The 20641-nt window shown below is 47.3% G+C and overlaps 1 protein-coding gene across 1 annotated transcript in view; it reads left to right on the top strand.

Moving 5' to 3' along the window:
* Window positions 1-1348: 1348 nt before the first annotated feature.
* The window catches only part of Abr (ABR activator of RhoGEF and GTPase), a 242673-nt gene continuing 223380 nt past the window's right edge, over window positions 1349-20641 (top strand). Inside the window, exon 1 of the mRNA XM_045158035.1 lies at window positions 1349-1365. The gene's annotated coding sequence lies outside the window, so the exon portion shown is untranslated. The remainder of the gene's footprint in view (window positions 1366-20641) is intronic.

The raw sequence follows: 20641 nt of genomic DNA, 5'->3' as shown, positions 1-20641 counted from the left end.
GCACCGAGTCCGCGGCCCCACGGCGGGCCTTGCAGCACCTCCCCTGGGGTGGACTCCGAGAGACCACCCCTCTCCCCAGGCTCCCGCCTCCGCCGCCGCGGGTGGCTGCTTGCGTCCGGGAGGCGAAACCCAGAGGGAGGTGGGAAAGGGCACGAGGGCGGAAGGAGAAAAACTTTATTATTTATTTAATTTTTTTTCTCTCTTTTTCTCCTCCGGCGCTGAAGTGCGCCAGCGCGGACGTCGCCGAGAGAGCCCGGCGTGGCCGCCCCCGGCGGAGCGTGGCGCGGAGGAGCCGGGCTCCCCCGAAGCCCGACGGCGCGGCCGGCATGTGGGACCCGCACGACTTCCAGCGTCACTGGCGCGCCGAGTTCCCCGGGGAGGAGGCGCCCGTCATGCAGCTGGAGTCCGTGCCGGACATGGAGCGCGAGCTGGAGCGTTGCAAACTCAATCTGAAGCGGCTGCAACAGGTGTTGGCGGAGGAGAAGTTCAAAGTCTGGTACCTGCAGGCCGCCCTGGCTGGCGAGAAGCCGCACCGACGCGGCGGGCCGCCGGCGGCTGGACACGGCGGCGACGGAGCCTCGGCCGAGCAGCTGGAGCCCGCGGGACCCGAGCGCGCGGAGGGGGAGGAAGAGGGCGCCGCGGGCTCCGACCCACATCCCCCGGGACCCGCGCTCCCGAACCCGGAGGTGACTGCGCAGGCCGGGCCTCCCGCCTACGCGTGCCTCGACCTCCCCTCCTGGCCCAGGGTGGCCGAGGGAGGGGGCGCCGTTCGCAGCTTGACCGCAGCCATCCACCAGCAGCTGGTGCAGCCTCGGTTGCTCTTCGCGCCCCGAGAGGACTGCGCGCCCTCTGGCCACGATGGCCCCGTACCCACCGCATCCGGAGCGGAGCGGCCCTCCGGGACCCGAGTGGGGCGGGGCTCGGAGGAGGGCGAACCGGATGCCTCCGGTGGGGACGATGCAGGCGACAGCAGTGACCACGACTTCGAGATGGTGGATTTGAATGACAAATTCGTCCTCGGCCACTTACTCGTGGCCCCCTGTCGGTTTGGGACCCGCGATGAAGCCGAGAAGCCGACGCGGGCGTGTAGCCCCCACCGTTGGATGCACCTGATCCCCGGGGGCTGGCGGCACCAACGGCGAAGCCGAGACCTGGAGCAGCTGGAGGCAGAGGCTAAAGACAGTCGCACCTCGCTCCAGGGGGAGGATGAGACCCCCAGGCGCTGGGCGCGCGATCATCTCACCCAGTGGGGGCGCAAGAGGTTCCTGCGGGTGCCGGAGCGGGACTCGCCCAGTCACAGCTCGCCGGAGAGAGGTAGCGACTGCAGCCACAACAGCTCAGATCACGAGGACGGCTTCTCCGCAGGTAAGCACTCCCCTCTCCAGGGCTCCCGCTGGAGCATCCTGCCCACTGCATGGCACCTCGCCTTGCAGACCTTGGTGGTTCTAGTTAACCTTAGGCACCCATGAGGGATGGGCGGAGAGAGTGTGTGTTTCCTGTTTACCTTAAATCCACGTGTGGAACTCAAAACAAGAGAACGCAAAAAGTGAGGTTGGGGGCTTGGGTTAGTTTATGAAAATAAGCCTCGTGGCCATGCCAGGGGGTATTGAAATGGTTCATTTGTTCAGATCTTAGTGAGGGGGACCTTTCACCTCAGGCTTCAGGCTTTCTCCGTGTTGCTACATCGCTGTCCACCAGCCCCACCTCTAGCCCACACTTCACAGTTCCTCCAGAGTCCTGATGGCATCTCTGCACGTACTCCAGAGCTCCCCTCGCTCATTTCCTTCAGCTCTTTGGTATGGAAATCTAAACCGGTCCTTTAATGTTCTGAGCTTATCTTGGCATCTTCTGTAGTTTGCATCTTGTGCTGGGGTCCAGTTCATTCTAGGAGGCGGGAGTAATGGCCACCAGCGCCCTTTTACTGACTCTTCCCTTTCCTAGAAGGCTGCTCTGGATCTGTTTACTGGGAGCCCAGGAGCAGAGAAAGGCCAGGAATCTAGCTGGCTTGGTGCCTGGAGAGATAGCCTGTGTAACCCAGTGCTTGACCCTGATAACAGAGGAAACTGCAAGCCAGATAGATAAGTGGGGGAGCAGGTGAACTGGGCCCTTCTGCCTTCTGCGTGCCTTCACATCTGTCCTTTTTCTGAGAACAGGGTCTGGTCTTGGATATATATATATGTAGAGGGAATGAGAATATGCATGGGTGCACCAGGGTTTCTTGCTGCTGCAGACAAACTCCAGGCACATGGGCACTCTGTGTTATCTGGCTTTATGTGGGTACTGGGGAATCAAACCCTGGGCCAACCCAGGCCCACGAGCTTTGCTAGCAAGCGCTTTTAACTGCTGAGCCATCCCCAGCACTCTGGATCATCTTTGAATCCCCCTGTGGTAGTCATCACAGTGCCCAGTGAGTAGTGTCTGCATAACTGAGCAGCTGTGTTGAGTTGGATGGCCGCCAGCTCTTCAGAGGCTGTGGGAGTGGGGTAAGGAGGAAAGGTTAGATAGAGCTGTGCGCAGGGTGGCACGTGCTGCCCCTTTGCTGCATCCTGGGACTGCCAGGGTTCCCTTCATCATGCAGAGAGCATACACTAGTGTGTCAAGTTATAGCGAGGAAGCCTTCTTGCTCAGTGAATGAGGGGAATGAGGAAAAAAAAAAAAGACATCACTTATGCTGGGATTGTTCCAAAATCTCCATTATTAGATCCTATCTGGGGGTGAGTTTGCATTTGAATGAAAAACTGTCCACTTTGCTTTAAAAGCACATTTGGAAGATCCATCAAGTCATCTGTTTTGATCAATTACACTTATTCATTAGCAGATATTGGCTGCTTTTCCCATAGGCAATGCTTTTGCCACCCATGCTAGTAACATTTTTTTCATGTCCCCCTTAATTTAAAGCAAGAGCCTGAAGATTTCTCTCTAGTGCCAAGTTCCAAATGTCTTCAGTGGAAGCTACCCAAGTGCCCCCATTTGCTTTAGAGCTGGCTTCAATCCCATCTCCTCGAGATCCACGTCAATCGCTCTGTCAGGTGTGCCCAAGTGCACTGGGTTTTCCCCAGGAGTGGTTGTTAGTTCTGTGAGCATGAGCTGGTCTCCTCTCTAGCACATAGGGCACCTTGATGCAAACAAGAAGCCTGCCCAAGGCCAGGTGTGGTGGTACACACCTTTAATCCCAGCACTCTGGAGGCTGAAGTAGGAGGCTAGCTGTGAGTTCCAGATAGCTGTGACTTCGAAGCCAGCCTGAGACTATGTAGCAAATTCCTGGTCAACCTGGGCTAGGTGAGACCCTACCTTAATAAAAATTAGTAATATAAGAGCTGCAGTGATGGCTTAGTGGTTATGATGCTTGTCTGAGAAGCCTAAGGACCCAGGTTCAGTTCTCCTATACCCACATAAGCCAGATGCACAAGGTGGTGCTTGTGTCTATGGGATTTGTATGCAGTGGCTCTGTCTCTCTCTGTCTGCCTCTCTATCTCTTTCTCAAATAAATAAATAAAATATATATATTTTTAAAAGCCAGCACAGCCTGTGGGCTAAGGAACTGCAAAAGTGCTCCTTTTGGGTGGACCACTGCTGAAAAGACTCTCTCCTCTGGACTAAAGACTACAGCCAAAGCACGTATCTGGCACTTAAGGCTTTGTCTAATGGTGCCATGGCTAGATATTAGGCTCCATTCCAGGTCCTCTGCAGGTCAAACTTGTGAGAGAAGCCCCTGCACAGTTGCAGGTAGGCCCTGCCTCTTCTCTATAAAACCACACACAGACACACACACTCTTAAACACATTGGCACATGTGCATAGTCAGAAACCTATGCACACAGTCTAGGAGAAAGAGTCTTCAACATTCAGGGAAGTGTCAAAAAGTCAAGGGTAGTTTTTTTCTTTTCTTTTCATTTTTTGGGTTTTTTGAAGTAGGGTCTCGCTGTAGCTCAGGCGGACCTGGAATTCACTATGTAGTCTCAGGGTGGCCTCAAACTCAGGGTGATCATCCTACCTCTGCCTCCTGAGTACTGGAATTAAAGGCATGTGCCACCATGCCTGGCTTCTTTTTTTTTTTTTTTTTTTTTTAATGAGAGAAGGGGGGGAAGGGAGGGAGGGAGGGAGAATTGTCATGCCAGAGCCTTAGTCACTGCACACGAACTCCAGACGCATGTTCCACCTTATGCATCTAGCTTATATGGGTTCTGGGGAATTGAACCTGGGTCCTTAGGTTTGCAGGCAAGTGCCTAAACTGCTAAGCCATCTCTTTAGCCCAGCAGTGTTGTTTGTTTGTTTGCTTTGAAGTAGGATTTTGCTCTAGCCCAGGGTGTCTTGGCACTCATTCTGTAGTCCCCAGGTGGCCTTGAACTCACAGCATGCTCCTAACTCTGTCTCCCACATGCTGGGATTAAAGATGTACGCCAATTCACCTGGTTTCCGATAGTTGTTTTTTATACCGCAGGCAGCTGCCTATAAAATTATTGCCCAGGCAGAGCGGAAGCATTGTGAGAGCATCTTTAATTATCCTTTTCTATAGTACTTGTTAAGCTGCCACCTCAGATGGTATGGTTTTGCATATGGACTCTTTTTGGTGAAATGGGAACTGTAGGAGTATATGAGGTTTTTGTCTCTTTGGTTCAGTGATCATAGCCTAGAGCATAAGTGTCTAGCATATACTAAGAGTTCCAGAAATATTTGCTGAATGATAGTTGTGGATATTACTCTGTTTTAAAACTTAGGATCATGGGCTGGAGAGATGGCTTAGTGGTTAAGTGCTTGCCTGTGAAGCCTAAGGATCCTGGTTCAAGGCTCTATTCCCCAGGACCCATGTTAGCCAGATGCACAAGGGGGCGCACGTGTCTGGAGTTCATTTGCAGTGGCTGGAGCCCTGGCATGCCCATTCTCTTTCTCTCTCTCTGTCTCTTTCTCTCTGTGTATCTGTGGCTCTCAAATAAATAAATAAAAATAAACCAAAAATAAAATTAAAAAGAATTAGTATCAGTGCTGGAGAGATTGGTCAGTGGTTAAAGGCACTTGTTTGCAAAGCTTAGTGGCCAGGGTTTGATTCCCCAGAATCCACACAAAGCCAGATGCATCTAGAGTTTGTTTGCAGTGTAGGAAACCCTGGAGTGTCAATACTGTTATCTCCCCCCCACAATCTCTTTGTCTCTCTTAAATAAATAAACTATTTAAAAAAACAAATGAAAAAGACCATAGTTTCTGAATCACAATGTTAGTATGACTGTGGAGGAGTTATTTAACTTTTCTGTGTCTTCTGTTGATATGAGGAGTAAGTGGAATATTGTCTACAAAGGGCTTTGAACAGGTCCAGGTACATAGTAGCTGAGAGTATTAAGTAACCATTGCTCTATGCTACTTGAGTCTCCAAAGCTTCTGGCTTACACAACATTCTGGATCACAGATGGTTTGGTTGTTATACCACATGTGTCACCACCCCTCCCCCACACAAATGGGTTTTTCTAGGGCAGGATCCATAGTGGGCAATCTTGGCTCAGGAGGCTCTTTGGATTGGCCCTCATGCCCTTTCTCCTTCTCCACCAGTAATCAAGCCTGGTATTTGTATCCCTAAGACTTAACTAAAGGGTAGGTTTTATTGGGCAATAGCAAGGGTTTACGTTAGTCACAGGGTTTCAAGGAGAAAGAGCCTGTGAGGTTGCCTATGAAAAGGCCCAAAGGCAAAGGTTCTCTTCTCTTTGGAAAAGAGTCATTTTCTTTTAAATGAGGTGCACGTAGATCTCTAAACCAACACACCTTTGGGGTTACTTTTTACACATGGTAGCAAAAGCACAGCTCAAACTAGACTGCCAGCTCACTTGCCTCTTTCCTTTATCACCTTTGTAGTCTTTGTAGCCTTGGTTGGTATAAGAAGTCTATTCCAGCCTGGAGAGATGGCTTAGCAGTTAAGCGCTTGCCTGTGAAGCCTAAAGACCCCGGTTCGAGGCTCAATTCCCCAGGACCCACGTTAGCCAGATGCACAAGGCTGGAGGCCCTGGTGTGCCCATTCTCTCTCTATCTGCCTCTTTCTGTGTCTGTTGCTCTCAAATAAATAAATAAAAACAAACAAAAAATAAAAAAAAAAGAAGTCTATTCCATGTTGGCATGGTCAGCATAGGGAATAGGATAGGGAGGAGGTGTGAATGGGAAGGGGGCAAAGTCGGAATCAGCTGTGTTGGGTCATGTGTGTGATGAAGTCAGACCTTACCAGAATTGAGGCCCTAGGCAAGCTGCTGGCTTTTCCAAACAACACGAACAGGAACATGGGCTAGTGATGGACAGGAACATGGGCTAGTGATGAACAGGAACATGGGCTAGTGATGGACAGGAACATGGGCTAGTGATGGACAGGAACATGGGCTAGTGATGGACAGGAACATGGGCTAGGGATATAGCTTAGCTGATAGAGTGCTTGGTACTGGGTTCTATCCTCAGTGCCACAGAAACTGGGTGTGGTGATCCTTACCTGTAATTCCAGTACTCAGGAGGTAGAGGCAGGAGGATCAGAGATTGAAAGTCTTCCTCAACTACATAGCAAGTTCAAGGTCAGCTTGGGTTGTGTGAGACCTTGTCTCAAGAAAGAAAGAGTGTGGAGGGGAGGGAGGGAACTAAAAAGAAAGAAAAGAGGATATCAAACATCCAGTTTTGTGAATTACTTTTGCGAGCTTCTGTTCTGAAGTTTGCCCATAATAATTCATTTATACTATACAGCTTCATGATACAGTGCTAGTTATGTCTGTTTTATTTTATTTTATTTATTTTGTTTTTTCAAGGTAGGGTCTTACTCTAGTCCAGGCTGACCTGGAATTCACTATGTAGTCTCATGGTGGCTTTGAACTCACAGCAACCTTCCTACCTCTGCCTCCCAGGTACTGGGATTAAAGGTGTATGCCACCACACCTGGCTTACTTATTTTATTTAAAAAATTTTTCATTTATTTGAGAGAGAGAGAGAGTGAGAGAATGGGCACCCTAGCGCCTCTAGCCACTGCAAACGAACTCCATATGCTTGTGTGTCACCTTGTACATCTGGCTTTACATGGGTACTGAGAAATCAAACCTGGGTCCCCTGGCTTTACCGGCAAGTGCCTTAACCACTGTGCTATCTCTCCAGCTCCTATTTTATATATAGGAATCATGAGGCCTGGAAAGCTTAAATGACACTTCCTAAGTCACTGAGCAGCCTTTGGTATTTAAACCCTAGCAATCTGGCTCCCAAGTCCATGCTTCCAAACAATATCTTAACCTTCCTGCTGCAAAATATTAGTACCTGCCTCAGGCTGGTTATGAAGATTGAGTACAAGAAACTGTTCAGGATTGGAGAGATGGCTCAGCTGTTAAAGGCACTTGCTTGCAAAGCCTTGTTGCCGGTGCTTGATTCCCCAATAGCCTATGTAAAGCCAGATGCACAAAGTGGTGAATTCATGTGCAGTTGGTTCGCAGTGGCAAGAGGCCCTGGTGCACCCATATTTTTTTTCTCTCTCTCTCTGCTTGCATATAAATAATAAATACAAAAAAAAAAAAAAAAAAAAAAGAAAGAAACTGTTTAGAGAGGTTAGCAGTGTTCTCCACACATGGTGCCCATGGAGTACATGCATGCATGTGAGCATGAATGTGCAAGTAAGAGAGCGAGAGGCAGGGGGAGAGAGAGAGACAGAGAGAGAGAGAGAGAGAGAGAGAGAGAGTGTGTCACTATGGGCTTCTTTGTTATGGAAGCTCTCAGCAGATCTCAGGTCCTCAGCTGCTGAGGTCACCCGTCAGGCTGCTGCCCACCCATGGACTAGGCCTTATAGGTGGCAGGCCATGTGCTATATTTCGTATTTCCTTCAGGGGCTGGTCTCTCCTGGACACATGAAACTGCATGCCCAGAGGCCCTGTGCACTGGCATGCTTTTGAGCCGTTCCTGCTGTAGTTGAGGGATGTGTTCATGGCCTCTCCTCTGACAAGCCCAGAGCTGGCTTTTCCGAGCCCAGCATCCTTTTGGCTGTCAGAAGCTATTCATCTGATATTCTAGGTTCAAATGACAAAGTAAATATTGTTGAGATTTTACATGGGTGATGTTTTTCTCTTTGCATTAAATTTTGCTCAGCGTAGGTAATTGCTGTCTACTTTTGCCGACATTTGAAACAAATCCATCCGTCCATTTATATCCATCCATCCCTCCCTCTCAGCAAGTATTTATGGAGGTCATGCTTCATGCCAGGTTGTGTTCAGGGCTGAGACAGCTCAGGTTGATGGCCCAGCTAATGATTGTCTCTGGCATTTTGGCTTCCAGAGTTTTAGATAAAGAAATTCTTTCTATTGGTTAACTATTGTATTTTGTTTTTTTTCCCCCTGAGGTAGGGTCTTACTCTAGCCCAGGCTGACCTGGAATTTACTATGGAGTCTCAGGGTGGCCTCGAACTCATGGCGATCCTCCTACCTCTGCCTCCCGAGTGCTTGGTTGATTATTATTAAATCCTGAATAAGGAACCAAGCATGATAATGAATACCTGTAATCCTGCATTGGGGATCCTAAAGCAAGAGGATCATGAGTTCAAGGCCAGCCTAGGTCATGTCTCTAAAAAAAGAAAAGAAAACCAGGTGTACACACCTTTAATCCCAGTACTCAGGAGGCAGAGGTAGGAGGATTGCTGTGAGTTTGAGGCTAACCTGAGACTCCATAGTGAATTTCAGGTCAGTCTGGGTTAGAGTGAGACCCTACTTTGAAAAACCAAAATAAGTAAGTAAATAAATAAATAAATAAAGTTCATTCCTTTTATGGCTGAATAATATTCCATTGTGCAGTTATACCATACTGTATGTAGAATGAGACCCTCCCTCAAAAAAAAAAGAAAGAAAGAAAAGAAAAAGAAAAAAGAGGGCTAGGGAGATGGCTTAGCAGTTAAGGTAGTTGCCTGCAAAGCCAAAGGAACCAGTTTCGATTCCCCAGGACTCACATAAGCCAGATGCACAAGGTATCTGGAGTTTATTCTCAAGTAAAATAAACAAATAAAAAAAGAAAATTAAAAAAGAAATAAAATAAAATCTTTTTTTTTTTCCTGACAGTCTCATGTAGCCCACGTAGGTCTTGTACTCACTGTGTAGCTAAAGAGCTTGAGCTTCTGATCTTCTGCCTCCACCTTCTGTGTGCTGGAATGATAGACATGTGCCACCATGCTTGGCTTATGCAGGGCTGGGGATAGAGCCCAGGACTTCAGGCATGGTGGCAGTCACCCTACCAATTAAATTACATCCCCGGCCACTAACAAAGTCTTGAGTTGATGTGCTTCTGCCTGTCTCAGACAGATAAGAACATTGAACCCCAAAAGCAACCTCCAGTCTGTGCTCAGGGCTGCTTCCAGGTAGAGTCGTAAGAGTCAGGTATAGGCTGTGTTCATTGTGTTCTGCAGCTTCTAGTCCCTGGACTCTGTGTGTGTGTGTGTGTGTGTGTGTGTGTGTATGTGTGTGTGTGTGTAGTGTGTGTGTGTGTAGTGTGTGTGTGTGTAGTGTGTGTGTGTGTGTGTGTGTGTGTGTGGTATAAACAAGTGTGTGTAGAGATGCACATGCCCTGTGGACATACATGTCGAGGCCCGAGGAGAAAGTTGGGTGTCTTCCTGTATTGCTCTTCACATTGTTTCCGTGCGACAAGTCCCCCTGAACCCAGAGCTGGGGTTTTCAGTCAGACCAGCTGATTAGCAAGCCCAACAAGTCTCCCGCCCTGGCTTCTCACAGACCTGGGGTTACAGGTGTGCATGGCCATGCCCAGCTGTTTATGTGCACTTTGGGGAATCAAACTTGGGGAGAATTGGGCCCTTCTAGGCTCTTGCCCACAGTCATCTCCCCAGTCCCCAAGAATCTTAAGCAGAGGATACTGAAGCTGCCAGCCCTGTCAAAGTCCCAGCGACAGAGCGGCAGGCAGGCCGTCTCACACCAGCACCTCAGCAGGTAGGAACTGTTTTCCAGGTGATCTGATGAGGCTCTGCTCAGAAGGAACTTGCCAGAGCTGCTCAGCATGTGTGGTGGAGCTGGCATGGGAACATGGTCTCCTTTCAAAGCCAACAGCTAGCGTCCAGCCTGTGATGCTGAGCGGAGCACAGTTGCCACACCCGGGATGCGGCCTGCTGGGCTCTGCCAAATTGCTGGTGGAGGCTTTTTATTACTTTATTTAAAAAAATATTTTTTGTGTGTTTATTTTTATTTATTTATTTGAGAGTGACAGAGAAAGAGGCAGATAGATAGAGAATGGGTGTGCCAGGGCCTCCAGTCACTGCAAACGAACTCCAGATGCATGTACCACCTTGTGCATCTGGCTTATGTGGGTCCTGGGGAATCGAGCCTTTAACCAGGGACCTTAGGCTTCACAGGCAAGCGCTTAACCACTAAGCCATATCTCCAGCCCTTTATTACTTTATTACTTTATTTATTATTTTTTTTTTTGAGGTAAGATCTCACTCTGCAGGTCCGGGAACTTATTATGTAGTCTCAGGCTGGCCTCAAACTCATAGTGATCCTCCTATCTCCACCTCCTGAGTGCTAGGCTTTTTATTTTAAATCTCCATGGAAAAATGTGTTTTCTACTAGGTGCTCATGTTACCAAGCTCACTTGAAATCTGATGGTATTTCCCTTCCTGGCAGTGAGTAATTTTTGCTCCGGGAAGTCCTTGAGCTTAGTGGGTGTGTCCAAATAACTTGATTTAAAGTATAGAATTTTCAGCCTTAGCTGTGATAACTTAATTCTGTTCTAGCCCCTGTTGTAGAAAGATATTAAAAACAAAACTATTGAGGGCTAGAGAGATGGCTTAGTGGTTAAGGTACTTGTCCATGAAGCCTAAGGACCCATGTTTGACATAAACACTCTCTCTCTCTCATTAAAAAATATATATATATATTTTTTTTTGAAGTGGGTGTGGTAGTGTACTTGGGAGGCAGTGGTAGGAGGACTGGAGAGATGGCTTAGTGGTTAAGCGCTTGCCTGTGAAGCCTAAGGACCCCAGTTCGAGGCTCGGTTCCCCAGGTCCCACGTTAGCCAGATGCACAAGGGAACGCACGTGTCTGGAGTTCGTTTGCAGTGGCTGGAAGCCCTGGCGCGCCCATTCTCTCTCTCTCCCTCTATCTGTCTTTCTCTCTGTGTCTGTCGCTCTCAAATAAAAAAAAATATATATATATATATTTTTTTTTTTGAAGTGGGTGTGGTAGTGTACTTGGGAGGCAGTGGTAGGAGGATCACTGTGAGCTCAAGGCAAGCCTGGGACTGAATAGTGAGTTCCAGGTCAGCCTGGGCTAGTGAGACCCTATCTTGAAAAAAAACAATAAAACAACAACAACAAAACTCTATTGAGATGCATGTGTGGGCTGTTTTCTACGGTTCATTGGTGACCAAAGTTGACTTTGAGTCAGTGTTTGCTTGGCTGTTCGGTGCTCACCTTCCTTCAGCTCTCCTCCAACCATTTTATAGCATCTACAGCCATTGGCAGTGGGTGGGTCTGTTACATACCTTTGTCCTGTAAGCATAGAAAATGCAGCCAACCCTGGAACCCTTTCTGATTCTCTGGCCTCTCTGATTTTCTTCTGGTCACTGGCTCTGTATTTGCCTCTGGATCATCCTGCATCTTCCTGGCTTTAACTCCTGGTATAAGCACTTCCCTTATCTAGGAAGGAGGGCCCTCAGACAGCAGGCAGGGTTGTGAAACTCGTGTTGGAATTACTGGCTTTCTCACAGCCTCAGATCCCTTGCCTACAAAATGAAAGTGACAGTGATTGGAGTATGTTTTTGGTCCTTTCTGGTCCCTATTCCTTTCCCTCTTTATCAGACATCTGCAAAGCCATCATCTGCTCTCCATCTGCTTGCTTAAGCTATTGTTGTTTCTGCTGGTGCCTTTTTCTGTGCTCTGTCTGGTACTTGAGATGCAGGCTCACCTCCATTTCCCAAATCTCTAAACCTATCCTTCTTTTTTTTTTTTTGAGGTAGGGTCTCACTCTGGCTCAGGCTGACCTGGAATTCACTATGTAGTCTCAGGGTGGCCTTGAACTCTTCGCACTCCTCCTACCTCTGCCTCCCGAGTGCTGGGATTAAAGGCGTGCGCCACCACGGCTGGCTCCTATCCTTCTTAAAAGACCTCGACCTGATGGCAATCCTTGTACCTCAGCCTCTTGAAAAAAAAATTTTAAAGTTATATTTATTTATTTATTCATTTATTATTATTTTTTTAATTTTTTAAAATTTTTATTAGCATTTTCCATGATTATAAAAAATCCCGTGTTAATTCCCTCCCTCCCTATTCATTTATTATTACAGAGGGGTTGGAGAGGGAGAGAGAATGGGTGTGCCAGGGCCTCTACCCACTACATATGAACTCCAGACACATGCGCCACCATGTGCATCTAGCTTAGGTGGGTTCTGAGAAATGGAGCCTGAGTCCTTAGGCTTCATAGGCAAGTGCCTTTAACCACTAAGCCATCTCTTTTGCCCTCCCCCTCTCCAGTTTTTTTTTTTTTTTTTTTTTTAAGCAAGGTCTTACTGTAGCCCAACCTGGCCTGAAACTCATAGTGATTCTCCTACCTCAGCCTCTAGAGTGATAGAATTAAAGGCATGCACTACCATACCCAGACAGAATCAGGTTTAGAAAAATACATGTATTTATGTGTGCATACGTGCATGAGTGCACATGCATGTATGAGTGTTCCAGGGTCTCTAGCCACTACAAATGAACCAGGCGTGGTGGTGCATGCCTTTAATCCCAGCACTTGGGAGGCAGCGTTAGGATTGCTGTGAGTTGGAGGCCACCCTGAGACTATATAGTGAATTCCAGGTCACCTGGGCTAGAACAAAGACCCTACCTTGAAACCCTCCCCCCCACCAAAAAAAGCCAGATGCATGTACTGTTTTGCATCCGGCTTTATGGGGGTGCTGGGGAATGGAATCTGGGCTGATAGGCTTGGTAACCAAGTGCCTTTAACTGCTGAGCTGTCTCCCTAGTCCCAGGAATCAGGCATTTTGATCTTTTTTTTTTTTTTTTCTGGCCTCAGGGTTGCCTTAGGTCTGAAATAGCTGCTGGAGATTCAGCCATTACATTTCTGCTTCAGGCAAGAATCGAAGGAGCAGGAGAAAGAAGATAAGAGTGAATGGCAGTAGTTGGGCCTGCCTTTCAAGGCACTTTTCTAGAAGCCTGTCTTGATTTCTGTTTTTGTTTCTCTAACTACCTCTCGCTCCCAGGGAAGCTGGGAAACATAGTATTTTTATCTGGGCATATGGATACCTCAAGTAAAATAGAGTCTCTGTTATGAGGAAAAAAATGGAAGAATTGATATCAAGTAGGCAGCTAGCAGCCTCTGGCACAGGCCTTTTTCAACTACTCCAGCCCATCTTGTGGTTCTTAGAGGGCGCCCACGCTGCACAGTTGTCTTATTATTGTGCCATCTATTAATTCATTGACCCAGTGGACAAACGGCAACAGTCACTGCTCTGTGCAAGGCACGATGCCTGTTGCTCCCACACTTGGGTTGTCTGGCCTCTGAGAGCAGGGCCGGCGGTCAGTGCTGCCCTCTCCTCCGCAGCGCCATCTGTGACAGGGTTGAGCGCATGGCAGGCGTTAGATCAGTACCTGCTTGATTTTATCCTAGTCATCAGTGAGGTGCTAGGGGTGGGGGGGCTTCTCCGTTTTGGTACTGTGCTAGAAAATTCTGGTTGTGTCAAGTGTTTGGGGTTCATTCTGTAGTGGAGAGGGTAAAACACACACCGTCTCTGCACATCAGAGCTGCGTTAACAGCCATAGGGGCTCGTCCGGGTGCTGGGGCCAATTTGTCTATTTTGGACACTGGACTGTGTTTGCATACCAAACAAGAATTTAGCAGAAGTCTCTGTGCCCACCTGCTTCCCTTGCCAGCTCTCTGCACGTAGCTGTTTTTGTGCCACATAAATCTCCCTTGTCATTTCCGCACCTCGTAGCTGCAGAGAAATCCGCAGTGTCTCCGCAGCGTGTCGGCTTCCGCTCCTGTTCCCGCTCTGCTTTCCCACTCGATCCTCCTTCATCTGCCTGACACGAGGCTGTCTGGAGGGAGGTTGCCCGGAGCTCATGCCACATTTTGCAAGTTCTGAGCAAAATAATAGCTTCGCAGGGCTTATTGGCACCTAGGAGAGAAGGAATTAGAATATGATTAGAACCTGCTGTCTGCACGTTGTCAGTGAACAGCCAGAGCAGACTCCTAAAGGGTGCGCTGCTGTCAGGCCTGGTGGCGCAGGCCTGAAACCCCAGCCCTGGGGAGGCTGAAGCAGGAGGATTGTAAGTTCTAGACTGCCTGCGTTACAGACAGAGTTCATGTCCAGCCGGAGCAACTTAATGAGACCCTATCTCAAAATAGCCAGGAAAGGGAGGGAGGAAGATGGCTCAGCACGTAGGAAGAGTGCTTGCTGCCCAAGTATGAGGACCTGAGTTTGACCCCCGGGCCACCCACATAAAGAGCCCAGCACTGAGGGGGTGGGGGGCGGAGGCGGGGTGGAGGGAGGAGGACTGCCGGGCTTCCTGGTCAGACAGTCTAAAAAAAAAATAAGTGATATTTAGTGAGAATCTCAGGGAAGTAAGGGAAAAGAGCAGTAGAAGAAGACATTCCACATGCTCCTTTAGCCTCTGCATACAGAGCATCGCATCTGTCGACCCATGTGCATATGCCACACACAATTACAGACTTGCCCCTTTAAGGCCTATACTGGTGGTATACATACACAGAGTATATTTGTTAAGTCAAGTAGCTACTGCCATCCTTTAAGATTCTTTTGATTGGAGGGACAGGACAGTTTTTGTTTGATTGTTTTTTTCAAGGTAGGGTCTCACTCTAGCCCATTCCAGCTAACCTGGAATTCACTATATAGTCTCAGGGTGGCCTCGAACTCACAGTGATCCTCCTACCTTTGCCTCTTGAGTACTGGGATTAAAGGCGTGCGCCACCATGCCAGGCTGGTACAGGACGTTTGGAGCCCAGTCTTCTCCAAATTGTGCCATTCCACTTCCTCATTTGCCACATGTACTGATTTAAAATAACTGAAGCCAGGGCTAGAGAGATTGCTCAGTGGTTAAAGACACTTGCTTATAACGCTTGATGGCCCAAGTTCAATTCCTCAGTACCTACATAAAGCCAGATACACAAAGTGGCAAATGCATTTGGAGTTCGTTTGCAGTGGCAGGAGGCCTTGGCATGCCCATATACTCGTTTCTCTCTCAAATAAATAAAAAATAAAATAAGGGCTGGAGAGATGGCTTAGAAGTTAAGGCACTTGCCTGCAAAGCCAATGGACCCAGGTTCAACTCCCAGGACCCACATAAGCTAGATGTACAAGGTAGAACACGTGTCTGGAGTTATTTTATTTATTTTATTTTGTAGCGGCTAAAAGTCTTGGTGCACCCATTATCTATCCATCCATCTACCTGTCATCTATCTGCATCTTTCTGTCTCTCTCTTTTGAATAATTTAATTAATTAAAATCATTGAAGTCAATCCAGGTGGGTGACAACACCTGTCACTGTAGCCCTTGACATGTAGAGGTAAGAGGACCAGGCATTTGAGGTCAGCTGGGCTACACAAGTTCCTTTCTCTCTCAAAATAAAGGGGGATCTGGGGAGGTGGTTTAATGGCTAAGGTGCTTGCATGCAAAGCCAAAGGATCTTGGTTATGTTCCCCAGGACCCAAGTAAGCGAGATGCACAAGGTAGCACATGCACCTGGAGTTCATTTGCAGTGGCTGGCAGCCCTAGTGCACCCAAGCTCTTCTCTCTCTCTCTCTCTCTCATCCTCTTTCCCTCTCTTAAATAAAAAATAAAATATTAAATTTAAAAAAACCAAGACTAACTAACTAAAAAAAATAACTGAAGCTTATATGGGCACATCAATACTTGTTTGGGTGACATAAGGGCTATTGGCCTCTTTAGTCACTTTATGCCCCTGACCCTGGGGTTTCTTTGGGGTGTGGGTACCCTAATTCCTCTCCCTTGTCTGTACTTCCTGGTTTGGGGGCAGGAGTTACAATATCCCAAGCTTGAGGTTCCTCCTGTGAGGTTCCTTCATTCATGCCCGCAGTGGTGGCTGTCATGCTGAGAGGAGACTGTGTTGAGACCTCAGAATGTCATCGTGCCTGGTACATGGAGGTGTGCAGTAAATGTTTATGAGTAAGCTGGGTGCTCATCACCCCTGACCCATACTAACAATGGTTCTGTGCCTAGACTTCCCCTCCAGCCCCTAGTGACATTCTATATTAAAAAACCAGGGGGCTGGAGAAACAGCTTAGCGGTTAAGGCACTTGCCTGCCAAGCCTAAGGGTGCAGTTTTGATTCTCCAGTACCCATATAAGCCAGATCATAAGGTGGCACATGCTTCTGGAGTTCGTTTGCAGTGGCTAGAGACGCTGGTATGTCCATTCTCTCACTCATTCTCTCTCTCTCTGTCTCTCCCTCTGTCTTAAATAGATAAATATTTTTTAAAAAAAATAAAGTGTCTGCTCTGTGCCCCTGAGTCAGATTGTGTATCCCGTACTCAGTCTTTAGTGGTTCTTTGTGACCCACAGAGTAAAATGAGAGTGCTTTAGATGCAAATGTACCAGGCCATCTATGAACTGCGCCACCCGTATTTCCCCTTTCCTGCCCACGCATGCACATACTTCATGCTCCAACGACAGTGAACTGCATGTAGCTTCCTGTCATACTGTGCACATACTTCTCTGCAATTGCTCTCTATGTTGTTCTTAGGACAAATGCCTGTCCTCCCTCAGGCCTGGGCTAACAGGTTTCCTGCTCTGTGAAACCTTCCCTACTTCCCCCAAGCAGACCTAGGAGCTGGCTCTCAGTTAAGAGTGCATTTGGGGGCTGGAGAGATGGCTTAGTGGTTAAGGCGTATGCCTGTGAAACCTAAGGACCCATGTTTGATTCTCCAGGTCCCACGTAAGCCAGATGCACATGGTAGTGCATGTGTCTGGAATTTGTTTGCAGTGGCTGTAGGCCCTGGTGCACTCTCTCTCTCCCTCTCTCTGTCTCAAATAAATAAATAAAATAGATAAATAAAATGTTTAAAAAATTTTTAAGAGTGTATTTGGAAAGCTGGGCATGGTGGCACATACCTGAAATCACACCTCTCAGTGGGTGGAGGCCGGAGGATCAATAGTTCAAGGTTGCCAGGTGAGGTGCCTTTAATCCCAGCACTCAGGAGGCAGAGGTAGGAGGATCGCTATGAGTTCGAGGCCACCCTGAGACTACATAGTGAATTCCAAGTCATCCTGGACTAGAGTGATACCCTACCTCAAAGAAAAAAAAAGGAGGAATATGAAGAGAGAAGGAACAGTAGAAAACAATTCCATTGTTGGCTCCATCGTCTTCTGAACTTCGCACTTTGGCTTGTTTGAGCAGTTATATAACTGTTTTTAAAATGGTTTTCCTCTTTGTCACCTTCCCCACCCGTGTGTGTGTGTGTGTGTGTGTGTGTGTGTGTATGTGTAGAGCCAATCAGTTCCTTTAATTGTACTATCCCTGCTTCTTAGATGATGCCGACATAATATATTTGTTTTAACAAATAAAAGAATGATTTTTAAAAAAAAAGATTGTTATTCATTTGGGGGGGGGGGTTATGCCAGGGCCTCTTGCTGCTGCAGACTAACTCCAGATGCATGTACCACTTTATGTGTCTAGCTTTACGTGGGTACTGAGGAATCAAACCCAGGGCTGTTAGGTTTTATAATCAAGTGCCTTAAACAGTGCAACCCTTTTTTATTTGAGGTAGGGTCTCACTCTAGCCTAGGCGGACCTGGAACTCACTCTGTAATTCATACTGGCTTTGAACTCATGGTGACCCCTTCTACTTAGACCTCCTAAGTGCCTGGACTAAAGGCATGTGCCGCCACACCCAGCTAAAAGAATAGAATAATTTTTTTCTTTCTTCAAGATAGAGTCATACTGTAGCCCTGGCTGACCTGAATCTGTAGTCCCAGGCTGGCCTTGAACTCATAGCAATCCTCCTACCTCTGCATATTGAGTGCTGGGTTTAAAGGTGTGTGCCACTATGCCCTGCTTTTTTTTTTTTTTTTTTTTTTTGTTTTTTTGAGAGAAGGCCTCACCATGTAGCCCAAGTAGGCTTTGAACTAGAGATACTCCGTTCTTTGCCTCCCAAGTGCTAGGGTTGCAGGTACAGGCCAACTCACCCGGCTTAGAATACCTAAGCAGGTCATTGGAGTCTCTTTTACTTTTTCTCCTCATCTTCCTCCTTTTCCTCTTCTTCTTCTCCTCCTCCTTTTTTTTTAGACAGGGTCTCATATAGTGGAATGACAGACTAGAACCCTGGGGGCGTGTGACTTCAAATTAACTGTGTAGAGAAGGTTGATCTTTTTGTTTTTATTTAATTATATTTTTATTTATTTACAAATAAATAGGCCCTCCCCAACTAATGAAGACCTGGGCTAGTCACTGAGACTATAACAAAATGCTTTGGTCTCCTTAGTTTTCATTTTTTTTTTTGGTCTTTTTTTTTTTTTTTTTTTCTCCGAGGTAGGGTCTCTCTCTCTGGCCCAGACTGACCTGGAATTCACTATGTACTCTCAGGGTGACCTCGAATTCATGGTGATCCTCTTACTTCTGCCTCCAGAGTGCTGGGATTAAAGGTGTGTGCCACCACGCCCGGCCTGTTTTTGGTCTTTTTAAAAAATATTTTTATTTATTTATTTATTTGTTTGAGATAGAGATAGAGAGAGAATGAGAATGGGCATGCTAGGGCCTCCAGCCACTGCAAATGAACTTCAGATGCATGCACCACCTTGTGCATCTGGCCTACCTGGGTCCTTTGGCTTTGCAGGCAAACACCTTAACCGCTAAGCCATCCCTCCAGCCCCTTTTGGTCTTTTTTTAAAAATTTTATTTATTTAGGGGCTGGAGGGATGGCTTAACGGTTAGGGGCTGGAGGGATGGATTAGTGGTTAAGGCGTTTGCCTGCAAAGCCAAAGGATTCCAGTTTGATTCCCCAGGACCCAAGTTAGCCAGATGCACAAGGGGGGTGCACCTGTCTAGAGTTTGTTTGCAGTGGCTGGAGGCCCTGGCTTGCTCATTCATTCGTTCTCTCTCTCTGTGTGTGTCTCTCTCCCTTTTTCTCTGTCAAATAAAAAACAAATGATAAAATATTTAAAAATTTTTATTTATTTATTTATTTGCACGTAGAGAGAGAGAGAAGAGAGACAGGCAGAGAGAATGGGCACACCAGGACCTCCAACCGTTGTAAACAAACTCTAGATGCACTTGCCTCTTTATGCATCTGGCTCTACATGGGTACTGGTGAAATGAACTTGGATTGTTAGGTTTTACAGGCAAGTGCCTTAATGGCTAAACAATCTCCAGCCCCTTTTTGATCTTTTTCAAGCAGGGTCTCCCTCAAGCCCAGACTGTCCTGAAACTCACTCTAGTTCCAGGCTGGCTTTGAACTCACAGCAATCCTCCTACCTTAGCCTTCCAAGTACTGGGACTAAAGGTGTGTGCTACCATGCCTGGCCTGTTTTCCTTTTTTTGAAACAAGGGATCACTGTGTTTCCCAGACATGCCTTTAGTCCCAGCACTGAGAAGGCTGAGGTAGCAGGATCACCATGATCTCAAGGCCACTCTGAGACTACAGAGTGAATCCCAGGTCAGCGTGAGTTAGAGAGAGACCCTTCTTTGACACCCCCCCAAAGAAAAAGACTCAATAGTAGATTATTCTGATGGCTGGCATGTGTGCATGCCACGCTGTAAGAAAGGATGCAGAGCACAAACAGCAGGAAAAATGGGCTGGAGAGGTGGCTCAGTGGTTAGGTGCACTTCCTACCAAGCATGAGGGCCTGAGGTGGCCTGAAACTGCCTGAGTTCAAATCTCCATGTAAACAGCTGGGTGGCCATGCAAACCTGTGACCCCAGTCCCACAAGCGTGGGGGCAGAGACCAGAGAGTCTCCCTGGCTTGCAAAACAAATGACAACAGAAAAAAGACATGGATCACAGGCTCCAGAGATGTGTGGTACAGCTTTCAGTGTCCTTTTGGCCTGTGACCATATAAGATGTTCCTCCCTCCCCCCCATTCCCTCAATAAACTGCATAGACATGCATAGAATATTTATTGAATATCTCAGTCTCAAGGTCTGAGACTTTTGTGGGGCTAGTCACACAGGCTTATCTTGCTATATAACCAGCCATGGCAACCAAACAGAAGACTCTGATTATGAAAGAAACCCAGATACACACCATCAGTTATTTGGGGGGAATTTCTTGTTTGTTTGTCACCTTTTTCTTTCTTTCTTTCTTCTTCTTTTTTTTTTTTTTTTTTTTGGTGGTTGAAACTAGGACTTTAGTCATGTCAAGAAATCAAGATAATCAGCTTTCTAAAACTTTTTTTAAATTATTTATTTTGAGAGAGAGAGAACAAAGGCGTCAGGGCCTTCAGCCGCTACAAATGAGCTCCAGACGAGTGTGCTCCTTGTGGCGCATGTGCGACCTTGTACGCTTTTGTCACTGTGTGTCTGGCCATGTGGGATCTGGAGATTCAAACATGAGTTCTTAGGCTTTGCAGGCAAGTGCCTTAACCACTAAGCCATCTCTCCAGCCCATTGAAGACGTTGAAAGAGAGATGACAGGCCATGTCAGGACCCACGACTCCAGGTGCAAGATCATTTAAATGACTAGC

This window comes from Jaculus jaculus, chromosome 9 (assembly GCF_020740685.1).
Source record: "Jaculus jaculus isolate mJacJac1 chromosome 9, mJacJac1.mat.Y.cur, whole genome shotgun sequence".
Classification (NCBI taxonomy): domain Eukaryota; kingdom Metazoa; phylum Chordata; class Mammalia; order Rodentia; family Dipodidae; genus Jaculus; species Jaculus jaculus.
Note: the sequence above shows the minus strand (reverse complement) of the source record. Positions and strands in the feature narration are given on the sequence as shown.